General features: G+C 39.8%; 1 protein-coding gene across 1 annotated transcript in view; it reads left to right on the top strand.

Annotated features, from left to right (window-relative positions):
• Nucleotides 1–980: 980 nt before the first annotated feature.
• The window catches only part of fgd1 (FYVE, RhoGEF and PH domain containing 1), a 267,099-nt gene continuing 252,118 nt past the window's right edge, over nt 981–15,961 (top strand). The window contains exon 1 of the mRNA XM_079557827.1: nt 981–988. The gene's annotated coding sequence lies outside the window, so the exon portion shown is untranslated. The remainder of the gene's footprint in view (nt 989–15,961) is intronic.

The following is a 15,961-nucleotide window of genomic DNA, read 5'->3' as shown; positions in this document are numbered from 1 at the left end:
GGGTACTGCGAGTGTCATATATTGGGTAACCATTGACTTGTATTTATTTATTTAGATTGTCAATTGTATTATCCCAATTACTCATATCCCAATTACTCATATCTTATGCTTGATTTATAAAGTTGCCTTTTTTCCTTTATGATTTTCAGTTGTGTGAGGATGAACACCTTGTGTGCAGTTGGACATCCCAGCCACAGCTACACTTCAGGATGCTGGCAGGCAACTTCTTGCTCTCCACCAGCATTTTACTGCCTGCTAATGCGTTTCATGAACAATGGAATGGTTGTCCCGTCCACTTTTTCAGAATCCAAAAACACTATTGTGTGCCCACAATCAAACAATACTCAAACTAATAATATAAAATTATTATTACTTAGACATGGGTAAATATAAAGACCTCGGCATTCATCATAGCCTGGATATGTGGCAGAAAATTTGGCAAAAAAGTACAGCTGAAGTAAGTACTCTTGTGGATTGGTAAACATATAGATCTGAGAGATGTTCTTCAAATCCACTTTCATGTCCTGTCCTACAGGCTGCTAAACAGAAGGATCTTGTGATATCACTACACAGGCTAAGGGACATTATAAACCATTTCAACCTGGATAGGCTCAAACAGACAAAAGCAGTGATTAGGAAGATTGATTGACATGTCTATTGGTTTTGACGATCAGACCCAAGCGTTCGACATCGATATGAAAGTCAGTATGGATGAACAGCTTGCAGTTGGGGATGTCTTCCCCCGGAGCCTGGACACTGGTGGTGGTATGGAAGACCCGTGAAGATGCAGCAGGTAGAAGCTGTGGACGGAAGAGGTGGAGATGGGGTGGAGGCGGGTCGCAGCGCAGCTGGGAAGCGAACAAACCATGATTGCTTTCCACCTTGCCCATGGCTAGATCCCGTAGGTCTTCTGGTGTCATTTTATGTTTGACATTCTGCAAGCCACACTGGTACATTTGAGTATGGTTTGAGGGGAGAAATTTGAACAGTTGAGGATCCACCTGAGGATCTAATGCCCCGAGGTCTCCCTCTTGCTCTCCTGCTACCACGTCTTGGTACCGGTGAACTGTCACTCTGGAATCAGGTATTAAGAGTTGGAGGTGGGATGTGTGTAACACATGATTCAGATTAAAAATATATGTTGGGGACAATAATCTCTGATTTACCGGTTTGCTCGGAGTTGTAGTGACAGACTCCATAGCACTGTGACATGTGCTCATTGTTTACAGATGTTGGAGGTTGTACTTTTACACCAGCAGGTATAAAACTCTGTTCTGGTGACAGGTGTAAGATGGTAGGGGAGGGGGTGAGGGCAAAGTGTTCTGCACTACTGACATCTACTGGTGCAAATCAGGACAACATGGCTCGCTTAAGGCAGCTTTAAAGGATACTTATGCAACCCACTGTACATCATATTTTACATACAGCTCAGGGGCTGAGCAGGCTGACCCCCTGACTTTTAAAACTTTTTAAACATTTAGATCATAACACAGTGTTTTGAATTTCTGTATGGCGATGTAGTTTATATGTTGTTTATGGATGTTTTAATTGCATTTTAAGAGACACTGCGTGCATGAATAGCGCTTTACAAATATATTGACGTATGATTGATTGATTGATTGATTGATTGATTGATTGATTGATTGATTGATTGATTGATTGATTGATTGATTGATTGATTGATTGATTGATTGATTGATTGATTGATTGATTGATTGATTGATTGATTGATTGATATTTAAAGAGCTTTCCTAATTTTACATGCCAAACCATGGGGGACATTTCGTGGACAACAGAATTCAAAACACAATTGAGTTGATGATGAACACCAGACAGTCATGATCAACACCAGGGGCGTCGGACTGGGGGGGTAAAGGGTCCTGAGTACCCAGGGCCCAGAGCAGGGTAGGGGCCCTCAAAAATGCCTCAAAAAAGCGTTCTGTATTGTACTTTCTATAGTTTCCTCATAATTGATACTATAAGAACTGAACAACCGGGCTGAAATACAATGGTTGCTACACAGAATTTTGCACAAACAATAATGATGGATAATATCTCAGGTCCCTGACACCCCTTTAAAAATGTGCCAAATGGTTCAGCCCACACACCGGTGTTCAGCACCGTGCGCTTCAGCTCAGCAGTGACTTGATGAGGTGGATTCTGTAATGTAATGACACAGAGCTATGAGGAAAGACAGATATTAGTCTGGCCTCGCTCTAATGTGCTTATATTTAACACTAGCCTGTTCTAGCGGACCTTAGAGGAAACTTTCTGTCATAAATGACACTTAAACATGACTCCTGCCTCTGCCTGCGCTGAGTCAGTAAAGTTTCTTTTTCCTCATGTTTGTTATAATTGAGCCATCAGGCCAATACAGTGACAAAAGCCACAGGTCGCGCACGCCGTCTTCGCCAAACTAGTTATGCTAATTAGCCGTGCGCATTTGGATTCATGCATTATAAATGCGCAGCTTTGGAGTCAACATGGTTCTAGTGAAAGGTGGAGCTCGTGCCATTTAGCCAATTCCAACATAACTTTTTACAACAACAATTTACTGACAATACACTTAAAGGTATAGGCTTCAAATATGGTGAGACTAAATCAGACTGAAGCCTGTGAGTTTTGCGTTCAGGCCTGTGGGCCACAGAGACATCATAGTATCATCATTTTTTTGGAAAAGAGCATTTTAATGCCTATTTTAAAGTCACACATGTGCACAAATATCCCATGTCCCTGGTGCAGTCGTCCTGTTTAATGTGATGCTAATAATCATTATGCTCTACCTAAAACTAGTCATTTCAACTGGCCCAATGAAAGTAGAATATTTATATTCTACTTTATATTTATATTGAACTGCACTGTCAAACCACTAAACCAAAGAACATAGAAGATGAACTGTGAATTTCATATGGGGGGGCGGGGGGGTCCTCCAAGATAGTTTGTACCCAGGGCCCAGAATTTGGTGCTACGCCCCTGATCAACACCCTCCCTCCCTCATTGTGACGCTCATGCAGTAAATATTTAAATGAATGATCTGAATGAACAGACGCAGGTGAACAGACCTGGCTGTCAGACTGGACACAGCAGTGGGTAAGTTTGCACTAAATGCAAAGCTTTGCATGTGTAGATGCTGCTATAGAATGGCTACTGCAGATTGACTTCATTTACCTTTAACATAATCTCTCACAATATCTTTCAAAGGTTTGAGAACAAAATGTGCAACCAACTATTGTTTTCCATCTCCCTCTGGGGTAAGACTTCACAAATAATGTCCAATTTAATTCAAAAAGTAAATGGTGGAAAACAATAATGACTTAAATCTTCTAGGGCTATGGGGGCTCCTGGGCACTTATGGAGAATCTGTTGAGTACCGCTTCATAAGTGAGCCTAAGAAGTGGACTGAAGCTCAGCAGTACTGCAGGGATCACTACACTGACCTGGCCACTGTCAGCAGTCTGGAGGAGGCCGCCAGACTGAAGGGACGGGGTAACTGGACTGGACCAGCCTGGATCGGTCTGTACGATGACCCTGCCTCATGGAATAGGGTGATGACCGATGACTCCAACTCCTGGAGATGGTCTGCCACTGGGACCACCAGCCCTGGGGGGTACCAGAACTGGAGATACGGTGAACCAAATCGCAATAGAATTGGAGAGAATTGTGTGATGTTCTACCTTACAGCATTGCAGGACTATCCCTGCTCTGGACTCTTTCCTTTTGTTTGTTCCACAGGTATGTTTGTGTCTTGTTGTTATGGCATTATTTGCCGCATTAATTGTAATTTAATCTTGAGTAAGAAATGAGTAAAAGCTGCATTTACAAAATTCTTTGGACACTGCAAATATGGGTTTATTACCTTCACTCTGGCTGAGGCAAATGGTTCTCAACTCGTGGGTCACTATTTTCAGTGGTTTGCTCTAGACTAAAGATACCTTTTTTATTCATTTTTTATTTATTTGAGCAGTATACATTCACACAAGGAGTGAGCCCACAATGATACAAAAGGAACAAAACGTCAACAAGACATCATCCAAAGAGAACTTCTTACATTTCAAGCAGCTACATGAACACAGATCAACTTACAAACTTACAAAACCATATTTGAACTGTTTATATAATTAATTGAAATTAATTGAAATGAAGCACAACTACAATGATCTTGTCTCATGTACGGTGTTTAGTAAAAAGCAAGTAACAAAATGCAATAATTAATATATTTCAGATTGTTACCAGTGCCAAACATTACTGAGAGTTACTTTTATATTAAAGGTACATTAATACTTATTATACTCCGAGATCTTGCTACTTTCCAGTTTTCATCACCATCCTCAATATAATTTTAATTAGTGTCTATTTATTATTATTATTTATTTATTTAATTGAGTTATGTGTGAAGTATGATGTAAGCCCATTAATAAAGACTTTAAGTAAATACCGTTAATGAACTTATTTTGATTAAACACTTTAACACAGGGTAAAACTGATGAATGTTTTATTACAGGTTTAAGTTCATATTTTTCATTAAATTCTATTATGAAATGTTACATTTTAAAGTTTGGGGCTTGTAGCTAAACAAGTTACTGTCGGACTCGGGAAGAATCTAAACTCTAACACATTAAAGATGAGTCTGAAAGTTAAACCAGTTGAGAAGAACCACTTGCTAAGAAATGTTCTGAAAAGCATAAAACTCATGTATTAGTTTAGCAGCTCATTTACTCTTCTGTGGCCAAACTGTCTTTGCTCTGCCTGATCCCATCTGACCTCAGAAGATAAACAGGGAAGGTTTAAGGTGCACAGAGTGAACTGAATCATATTAATGTTATATCAATGAAACATTAAACACAAATAATAAATAACTCTAACCCCTGTGGTCCTTGATCTTGACAGGGAAAGGAGCTAACAAGACATTTCAAGTTGTTCATTCCGAAGTTACCTGGGAGGAGGCTGTGGCCCAGTGCAGAGCCAGAAACTCAGAGCTGGCCATGATCGAGAGTTCTGCTGAACACGCTAAGTTGGCTTCCCTTTTAAGGTGGTCAACAAATTGGATCGGCCTGTACAGAGAGGCCTGGAGGTGGTCCGACAACACTCCTGTTCATTTCACAAACTGGAAATCGGTGGAGGATATTATCAAAGATCTGCACTGTGTTGCTGAGACCGCAGACCATCTGTGGAGCCCTACAAACTGTAATAAAGCACTGCCCTTCTTCTGCAGAGAAGGTAAAGCAGTAAAGCCACAGTAAAGTCTAAAAGATTTGTGTGTGTGTGTATATATATATATATATATATATATTTTTTTTTTTTTAATTATTATTTTTTTTAATTATTTCTTTTGAAGTGGTGGTGAAAGTGAAAAATGTAATGAAGATACAATTCAGGTCTGGTTCGGACTTGTCTGATCCCAGAATCAACAAAATGATTTTACAAAAGGCGAGTCACTTGTTTGAAACCGTGTTTCTTTTTTTTTTTAAAACACTGATCGATGATGATGACTTTGTTCTTCATCTGACAGATCCAGGAACAGTTGGACAAAGCGGGACAGACTGGGGTCAAAGTCTCCTGGAAGACTCCACCGAAAAAGAAGAAAAACAAGTCTGAGCTGTAGTCGCCACACTGCAGTTTTTATTTGGATTTAGGCTCCGTGGCTTTTCTGATGCAACAAAACGAGAGCAAGTCGTGTGCAGAGAAATAAGACGCCATTTGCATTTGTGTTTGAATTTACTGCGTTTATAGCGTCCAACTGTCTGAGCCCACATAAGTCCGGCTCTTGGCTATTTAGATGGAGGGTGATGGGAAAGTGGCTTTAACAAGTTATACTTTTAGCTGAACGTCCATTCATTCTGCACCTGTTTTTAATAATGTCTCCACTGTTAGACATTTCTGCTGAGAGAGAAAACATTGAACTTTGTGTGTTAAATTTTTTCATGTTTTATTTCTGTTTTTCCAGATATTAGATACAAACCAAGTTGAAAAAGCAGCTTTTTACAGGTTACATTGTGACTACATCGAATACTCAGCTGCACAACACATACATTAAATGATGAGCTTTTTTTGTGTTGAAACTTCAACATGACCTATTTACTGTATCAGATATGTGGAGGTGTCGGGTTATTTGAATCTGTAAAGCATTTTGTATGAATAACTCTTTCTAAATAAAGTTTGAAAATAGATCCCGGCTAAATACGATTTTCTCTTTTATTCAAGACTGTATTCATTCTAAATGACTGTAATGTGTGTACTGCAAAATGAGTGAAATGACTTTTGAATCTTTCTGAATACAGCGGGAACCATACGTTTACTTACACTTCATAAAATAGACAAAGGCATTTGCTTTTTTTTCTCACTGTCTGGCATGAAACCAGAATTAACTTTTATTTTTTTTAGGTCAATTACAATTTAAAAAAATATTTCTATTTGTCAAATTCCAGAAGAATTACGGACGGAATTTTCTACACATTTTTTATATACATACATTTCATTAACATTTGGTCAAATTTGGCCTTTAATTTGGGTCTAACATTTTGGATTTCCTTCCCAAAGCTTCTCACAATAGTTGGGAGGAGTTTTGGTCCATTCCTCCAAATAGAACTGGTGTAACTGAGACACATTTGTAGGCCACGTGCACAACATGCCTTTTCAGCTCCGCCCATACATTTTCAACTGGATTGAGATCAGGACTTTGTGACGACCACTTCATAACATTGACTTTGTTTTCCTTAAGCCACTTTGTAACCAGTATTGGCCATATGCTTTTGGAATTGTCATTTGGAAGACCCATCTGTGCCCATGCTTCAACTTCCTGGCTGATGTCTTGACATGTTGCTCCAATATTTCCACATAGTGGAACCCTGCCTTTCTTCCTGATGTCATCTGTTTTGTGAAGTGCACCAGTCCCTCCCGCAGCAAAACATGGGATGGTGTACTCAGGCTTGCAAGATTCACCCTTTTTCCTCCAAACGTGATCATGGCCAAACCATTTTTTGTCTTCATCAGACCTCAGGATGTGTCTCCAAAAATTAAAGGCTTCATCCTTTTTGTATTTGCAAACTCCAAAGTGGCTTTTTGATGTTTCTTTTGGAGTAAGGGCTTCTTCCTGGCAGAGTTCCCTCTTAGCTCATGTTGGTAAAGGACTTGTTTCACTCTGGATAATGACAAATTCTTACCAGGTTCCACCTCTTCATCAGGTCTTTTGCATTTGTTCTTGGGTTGATATTCACATTTCAGACACAGCACGTTCATCTCTGAGACACAGAACCAGCCTTCTTTCTGATCTGTATGATGACTGGACATTTCCATCATTGTATATGTTCTAATAGTATGTGAAGTATGACTGCAATACAGCAATAAGAAATGCAAATGGTTTACTTCCTACCTCACAGACAGGACGTTCATGGTAAGTGTGGATACCTGCTCCTCTAAGGTCCATGATCACATGTGGCATGCCCCAGGGTTCAGTTTTAGGCCCAGTGCCTTTTAACCTGTATATGCTCCCTCTTAGTGATGTCATCAGAAGACATGGAGTCAACTCTCACAGTTATGCTGATGATACACAGTTATACATCTCCGTGTCTGATGACACCAGGCCAACAGATGCACTTTTTAAACGGCATATTAGATATCAAATCCTGGATGGCAGAAAACCTTCTCCAGCTTAACCAGGACAAAACTGAAATGTTAGTCATCGGTCCTGAGGTCCAGAGAGAGAGACTTTTACCCAAGCTACAGTCACTGTCTTTTAATCCTTCCTCACAGGTGAAGAACCTGGGTGTGATCTTTGACTCTGAGCTAGTGTTTATTCCACACATTAAGAATATCACAAAGATGTTTTTTTACCATCTAAAGAACATGGCCAGAGTCCGCCACGGAGACGCTAATGCATGCTTTTATCACCAGTCGTATCGACTACTGTAATGCCCTGCTTTCTGGTCTTCCCAAAAAGAGTATCTCAGGTTTATAACTTTTACAAAATTCAGCAGGGTTAGGTGCTTCAGGATCAACTTTAAAGTGCTTTTAATGGTTTTTAAATGTCTTAATGGTCTTATTATCTTTCAGAACGGCTTTTACCTTACGAACCTTCACAGCCCCTTCGCTCCTCCGGCAGGGGTCTCCTAGTTATTCCTAAAGTCAACAAAAAGACTCATGACGAGGCGTCCAATATTACGGCCCTCGCCTCTGGAACGACCTGAGGAGGAGCTCAGGGCTGCAGAGAACGTTCATGTTTTTAAGAGCAGGCTCAAGACCCACCTTTTTAGCTTTTAACTGAAATCTATTTATTTAGTCCTAACATAGTTATATAATTCTACATTTATTTCTAGCTTCATTAATAGCTTTTACTCTTTGAGTGTTTTTTGATTTCTTAAGGGCCCTCTGGCTCGTGTGTGTGTGTGTGTGTGTGTGTGTGTGTGTGTGTGTGTGTGCGTGTGCGTGAGAGTGTGTGTGTCTGTGTTTTTATGGAAATAATGAACTGGATTTCATGATGAATTATTGGAACTTGACATGAATTTGAACTTAATAAAGCAGCTGCTTTTGTATTGAAGTGCACAGTCAGCGCGTCACTTACTTCACCTGGATTTGCCGCCCTCATTGATCTAAATGGGATTTAGCCGGAACAGCTCCCAAATATTAATGAAAACGTTTGGTTTTATAAAAACTAAAACAAAATTGTGGAGAAAATTCTGCCTGTCACCTGTAATTTGACAAATAGATTAAAAAAAAAATTCTAATTGACCTAAAAAAATTCCCGCTGTAGTCAGAAAGATTCAAAAGGAATTTCATTAATTTTACAGTACACATATTACAGTCATTTAGAGTCTCGAATAAACACGAAATTGTATTTAGCCAATGTATTATATTTCAATCAATCAAACTTTATTGACAAAATGCTTAACAGATTAAAATCACCCGACACCTCCACAAATCTTGTACAGTAAATAGGTCATGTTCAAGTTTCAACATAATAAAAAGCTCATCATTTAATGTGTGTGTTCGATGTAGTCACAATGTAACCTGTAAAATGATGCTTTTTCAACTTGGTTTGTGTCTAATATCTAGAAAAACAGAAATAAAACCAGAAAAAAATAAAAATAAAACACAATGAATGGACTTTCAGCTATAAGATTGACATGGCAGGTTTGTTGTATAATTTGTTAAAGCCACTTTACCGTCACTCTCCATGTAAATATCCAAGAGCTGGACTTATGTGGGCTCAGACAGTTGGACGCTATAAACGCAGTAAATTCAAACACAAATGCAAATGGCGTCTTATTTCTCTGCACACGACTTGCTCTCGTTTTGTTGCATCAGAAAAGCCACGGAGCCTAAATCCAAATAAAAACTGCAGTGTGGCGACTACAGCTCAGACTTGTTTTTCTTCTTTTTCGGTGGAGTCTTCCAGGAGACTTTGACCCCAGTCTGTCCTGCTTTGTCCAACTGTTCCTGGATCTGTCAGATGAAGAACAAAGTCATCATCATCGATCAGTGTTTTTTTTTATGCAGACACTGTTTCAAACAAGTGACTCGCCTTTTGTAGAATCATTTTGTTGATTCTGGGATCAGACAAGTTCGAACCAGACCTGAATTGCATCTTCATTACATTTTTCACTTTCACCTCTGGAAACATGACAAAATGTGCAAAAGTTTAAGGTATATTAGTACTTTCGAGAGACACTGATATATATATTGTATATATATTAAGGCTGTCAATAGATTAATTTTTTTAATTGCGATTAATCGCACTTGTGAAATGCGATTAATCGTGATTAATCGCAGTTAATTTTTTTCTAATAATTACATTCATTTTTTATGTTTTTATGTTTTATCCAACATAAAACACTTAAAAGCATGTGATTACTGATTGCACACTTCATTGACCAAATCCACAGTTTCATATTTATGTGAGAAGCCCAACAGCTGAGAACCAGGATCTTCAGCCATTTCTGAAGATCCCGGGATTGATAACTCACTTTTTAGAGACATTTTCTTTTGTGCTGAACCTTTAGGACAGAAACTGCAAATTTGAGGTTCATGAAATAGAATATAAGGACAACTTTTGAAATAGGATGATTAAATTAATCGCGATTAATTTAATTAATCGCAATTAATTATTTTTGCGATTAATTTGATTAATCGCGATTAATGTTGACAGCCCTAATATATATATACACACACACACACACACACACACACACACATACAGTTGGTGGTGGTCAGCCGACACCACCAGCCATTCACACATAGGCATTGGTGAAGTGTCTTGCCCAAGGACACAACGACAGTCTGCACCTGCAGGGGCCAGGATTCGAACCCCCAACCTTCCGATCATGAGACGACTCGCTCTATCATCTGCGTCACTGTCGCAGATGGTAGAGCGAGTCTGCCTTAAAGAGACATTTAGACAAACTTTACTGTTTTTGTTGTTTTGTTTTTTAAGACCTAAATATGGACAACATGATGTTTCAACTGAAAAATAAAACAGCTGCCGAGAGTGCTGCACGCACCACAGTTTGAGAACCACTGCTCTCTCTGTCAAAAACACTGAACACTCTGCCACCATTACTGGTTTTAAATATAGCTTTACCTTACCTTGGCAGAAGAAGGGCAGTGGTTTATCACAGTCTGTAGGGCTCCACAGATGGTCTGCGGTCTCAGCTACACAGTGCAGACCTACGATATTATCCTTCTCGGATTTCCAGTTTGTGAAATGAACAGGAGTGTTGTCGGACCACCTCCAGGGCTCTCTGTACAGGCCGATCCAAGCTGCATAGCCTACAGGAGCTACAAGAGAAGTCAGCTCACTGTTTTCAGCAGAACTCTCGATCATTGCCAGCTCTGAGTTTCTGGCTCTGCACTGGGCCACAGCCTCCTCCCAGGAAGCTTCGGATTCAACAACTTGAAATGTCTTGTTGGCTCCTTTCCCTGTCAAGATCAAGGACCACAGGGGTTAGAGTTATTTATTATTTGTGTTTAATGTTTCATTGATATAACATTAATATGATTCAGTTCACTCTGTGCACCTTAAACCTTCCCTGTTTATCTTCTGAGGTCAGATGGGATCAGGCAGAGCAAAGACAGTTTGGCCACAGAAGAGTAAATGAGCTGCTAAACTAATACATGAGTTTTATGCTTTTCAGAACATTTCTTAGCAAGTGGTTCTTCTCAACTGGTTTAACTTTCAGACTCATCTTTAATGTGTTAGAGTTTAGATTCTTCCCGAGTCCGACAGTCACTTGTTTAGCTCCAAGCCCCAAACTTTAAAATGTAACATTTCATAATAGAATTTAATGGAAAATATGAAATTAAACCTATAATAAAATCAGTTTTACCCTGTGTTAAAGTGTCTAATCAAAATCTGTTTATTATCGGAAGTTACTTTATTAATGGGAACTTTAGTCTAGAGCGAGCCCACTGAAAATAGTGACCCACCAGTTGAGAACCATTTGCCTCAGCCAGAGTGAAGGTAATAAAAAACATATTTGCAGTTTCCAAAGACTTTTGTAAATACAGCCTTTACTAATTTCTTATGCAAGATTAAATTACAATTAATGTTGCAAATAATACAGTAACAACAAGACACAAACATACCTGTGGAACAAGCATAATTATAGGCACCAGTGCAGCGATTGTCGTGCCACAATCCATTATAAGGAAGAAGCACGCAATTCTCTCGAAGGCTACTTTTATTTGGTTCACCGTAGTTCCAGTTCTGGTACCCCCCAGGGCTGGTGGTCCCAGTGGCAGACCATCTCCAGGAGTTGGCGTCATTGGTCATCACCCCTGTCCATGAGGCAGGGTCATCGTACAGACCGATCCAGGCTGGTCCAGTCCAGTTACCCCGTCCCTTCAGTCTGGCGGCCTCCTCCAGACTGCTGACAGTGGCCAGGTCAGTGTTGTGATCCCTGCAGTACTGCTGAGCTTCAGTCCACTTCTTCGGCTCACTTATGAAGCGGTACTGAACAGTTTCTCCATAAGTGCTCAGGAGCCCCCATAGCCCTAGATTTAGTCATTATTATTCATTATTATTTTCAACAGTTTCCTTTTTAAATTGAGCATTATTTGTGAAGTCTTACCCCAGAGGGAGATGGAAAACAATAGTAGGTTGCACATTTTCTTCTCAAACCTTTGAAAAATATTGTGAGAGATTATGTTGAAGGTAAATGAAGTCAATCTGCAGTAGCCATTCTATAGCAGCATCTACACATTAAAAGCTTTGCATTTAGTGCAAACTTACCCACTGCTGTGTCCAGTCTGACAGCCAGGTCTGTTCACCTGCGTCTGTTCATTCAGATCATTCATTTAAATATTTACTGCATGAGCGTCACGATGAGGAGGGTGTAGATCGTGATTGGCTGGTGTTCGTCATCAACTCAACTGTGTTTTGAATTCTGTGTCCAGCAAATGTCCCCCACGGTTGAGCCTGTAAAATCAGGAAAACTCTTTAAATCTCAATCAATCAATCAATCAATCAATCAATCGATCAATCAATCAATATGAATGACAAAAAATTTATACAATGCCATTAAAACACCCATAAACAGCATATAAAACTATGCAGCCATACAGAAATTCTAAACACTCTGTATTATGATCTGAATGTTTAAAAAGTTTGAAAGTCAGAGAGACGGTCTGCTCAGCCCCTGAGCGGTATGTAAAATATGATGTATCTATAGTGTGATGAAAAGCTGAGTCAGTTTGTCCAAGCTGATCTGACCATAGGCCATTTCAAAGAGAAACGTTTTTAGCCTAGTCTTAAAAATGGGGACAGTGGCCGTTTCTCAATACTCAAGAACACAAGTACGTTCTCGTGTGCTCGGCAAGTACGTACTTGCCGAGCACACGAGAAGTATGGACTTGGGGAGAATGGGAGCACGCAGAACGGTGCTTGAGTTGAGCTCCCACTGGATGACAACACCACAGTCAGCTGTACACACAGCTGATTTCGTCCTGCTTTTGCTCCCTTTATCATTCAATCATTTCAGTTGTGTAAACAATTTCTTCAGCAAAGGTTTTATGAAATAAAAATTATAAAATGTTTCGAAATGTCTTTTTCATTGAACACATTTTTTTGAGTTTTAATTTTACATAGGCTACTTATCCTGTATATTTCTATTGCTTTTATATTTTGTTGTGCACAATATATCAACGTAACTGTTCGTAATGTATGCAAGGGTGGCTCGCGCTGGCTTTAAACTACGAGCGGCGGGAAACTACCCCGTAGTTACTGGTGACCAACAGATTTTTTGAGTTTATACCTGAGATGGTGGAAATCGCTGCTGTTGTCGCTGCTGGGCAGCTTTATTGGGAGGCTGAAGAGGAGGCTGCTCGGCACAGGAGACATGTTCGCTATTTGAACGTTTTAATGAGGAAGAGGAGGGCATACCTATTGGTAAGTTGTTATATGGCTTCATACAGTGCGTCTCGAAAGTATTCATACACCTTGAACTTTTGCACATTTTGTCATGTTTACAACCCTAAACATAAAGATTTTATTTGGATTTTTTTACTGAACGTTCACACACAAGTAACAGACAACTGTGAAGTGAAAGCAAAATGATAAATGATTCTGTTATTTTTCACAAAATAGAAAAGTGAAAAGTGGGGCTTGCATAAGTATTCATACAGCATGAATGAATACTTTGTGGAACCCCCTTTTGCTGTAATAACAGCAGAAAGTCTTTTGGGGTTTGACTCTACAAGGTTTGCACATGTAGAGACTGACATTTTAGCCCATTCATCTTTAAAAAACAACTCCAGCTCTGTCACATTAGAAGGAGAGTGTTTGTGAACAGCAGTTTTCAGATTATTCCACAGATTTTCAATAGAATTTAGGTCAGGACTTTGACTGGGCCATTCTAACACATTAATATGTTTTTATTGAACCATTCCATTGTAGATTTATCTTTGTGCTCCGGGTCATTGTCCTGCTGAAGGTGAATCTCCGCCCAAGCCTCAGTTCTCTTGCTGACTTCAGCAGGTTTTCCTCCAAAATGTCTCTGTATTTGGCTCCATCCATGTACCCAACTATTCTTACAATCTCCCCAGTCCCCGCTGAGGAAAAGCAGCCCCACAGCATGATGCTCCCCCCTGTATATTTGACACTGGGGATGGTGCACTCAGGACGATGAGCAGTGTCAGGTTTGCTCCATACATAACGTTTTGCATTTGGGTCAAAAAGTTACATTTTTGTCTCATCTGACCAAAGCTCCTTCTTCCACATGGAGCTGTGTCCTCCATATGACTTCTAGCAAACTTCAAACAGGATTTCTTATGGCCTCCTTTCAATAATGTCTTTCTTCTTCCACTCGTCCATGAAGGCCAGATTTGTGTAGAGTACGACTTATAGTTGTCCCATGTACAGATTCCCCCAGCTCAGCGGCAGGACTTCACAGTTCCTCCAGAGTTATCTTGGGGCACTTGGTTGTATTTCTTACCAGTGTTCTCCTTGTTCAGTTTGTTAGTTTACGTGAACAGCCGTGTCTTGGTAAGTTGGCAGTGGTGCTTTACTCTTTCCATTTCCTAATGATGGATTGAACAGTTGCTCCGGGAGATGTTTAAATCTTGGGAAATCTTTCTATAACTTAACGCTGCTTTAGACTTCTCTAGAACTTTATCCCTGACCTCTCTGGTGCTCCTTGACCTTCATGATGTAGCTTAGTGACCAATACACACCACAGCTCTGAGGGCCTGAAAGAACAGCTGAAATTATACTGAGAGTAGATTACACACAGGTGGCCTCTATTTAACCGTTAGGCCAAGGTGTGAACATTCTGGAGTCATTATGAATGTTTTAAAGGCAATTTAATGCACTCAGAATGCTGTATGAATACGCCCCACTTTTCACTTTTCTATTTTTTGAAAAATAACAGAATCATGTATCATTTTGCTTTCACTTCACAGTTGTCTGTTACTTGTGTGTGAACGTTCAGTAAAAAAATCTAAATAAAATCTTTATGTTTAGGGTTGTAAAGATGACAAAATGTGCAAAAGCTCAAGGTGTATGAATACTTACGAGAGGCACTGTACATATTTCCCAAATGATCTTTTATGTCTGATTTTAACTCTGATTCACCTGTACAACTTAAATTCTGATTAGAGTATTGTTAAACCTCAAAGTAAGCACCAACACCAACCATTATTCAAATCAGCGTTCATCTCATTGAAAACCTTTGACAGTACTCCATTGACATTACATTTTCTAAATTGCCTAAATGAAATAATGACCAATCTCATGCATCTGTGCACATTTATTTGGTTTAATTATTACACACATCTGTAATGGTATTAAACACGTTTTAAAAAACAAAACATAAAAACACCGACACCAGAGGGCAGCAAAACGCTCCTCTCCAAGTGCCATGCATGAGTTTAAGGGACAGCCATCCTAAACAAATACACACACACACTAGGGCTGCAACGATTAATCGATTAAATCGACAAACTCGATTATAAAAAAGCTTCGATCACTATTTTGTTGCTTCGATTACTCGTTTAATTAATGTGGCGCACTAAAATCAATAAAAATCTGACCGCGCGTCGCGCCCGGAACCTTAGCAGATCTTGTTGTTTCCATACGGCAGCAGCCGGATACGGAAACCGGGCCAGACAAGGCTAGAGCGGGAGAACAGAGTCTATGAGCATGTTGGAAACAAGTAGTGTGCGGCGACGATGGAGAGAGATGGAGATAACAACGGAGGAGAAGTGGAGCATGGAGGACAACGAAAACGACCAAAAATGTCGTGTCAATGTCAATGTGTGCATTGCCAGGCGGAGCTAGCCTATCACCACAGCACGACGACCATGCAGCAGCACTTGACAAGAAAGCATCCAGGAGTAAATCTAAGAACCAATCAACCAGAAACAAGGTAAAAGGCGCACGTTTGTTTGTTTCACGTAATATATGTACCCTTTTTCAAACGCGTGGAGGGGTGTGTGTGCACATGCTATTGGTCAGAAAGAAAACACGTTTCCA

Source organism: Gobius niger (genome assembly GCF_951799975.1).
Source record: "Gobius niger genome assembly, chromosome: 6".
Lineage (NCBI taxonomy): Eukaryota > Metazoa > Chordata > Actinopteri > Gobiiformes > Gobiidae > Gobius > Gobius niger.
This window is presented reverse-complemented; position numbering and strand designations above follow the sequence as displayed.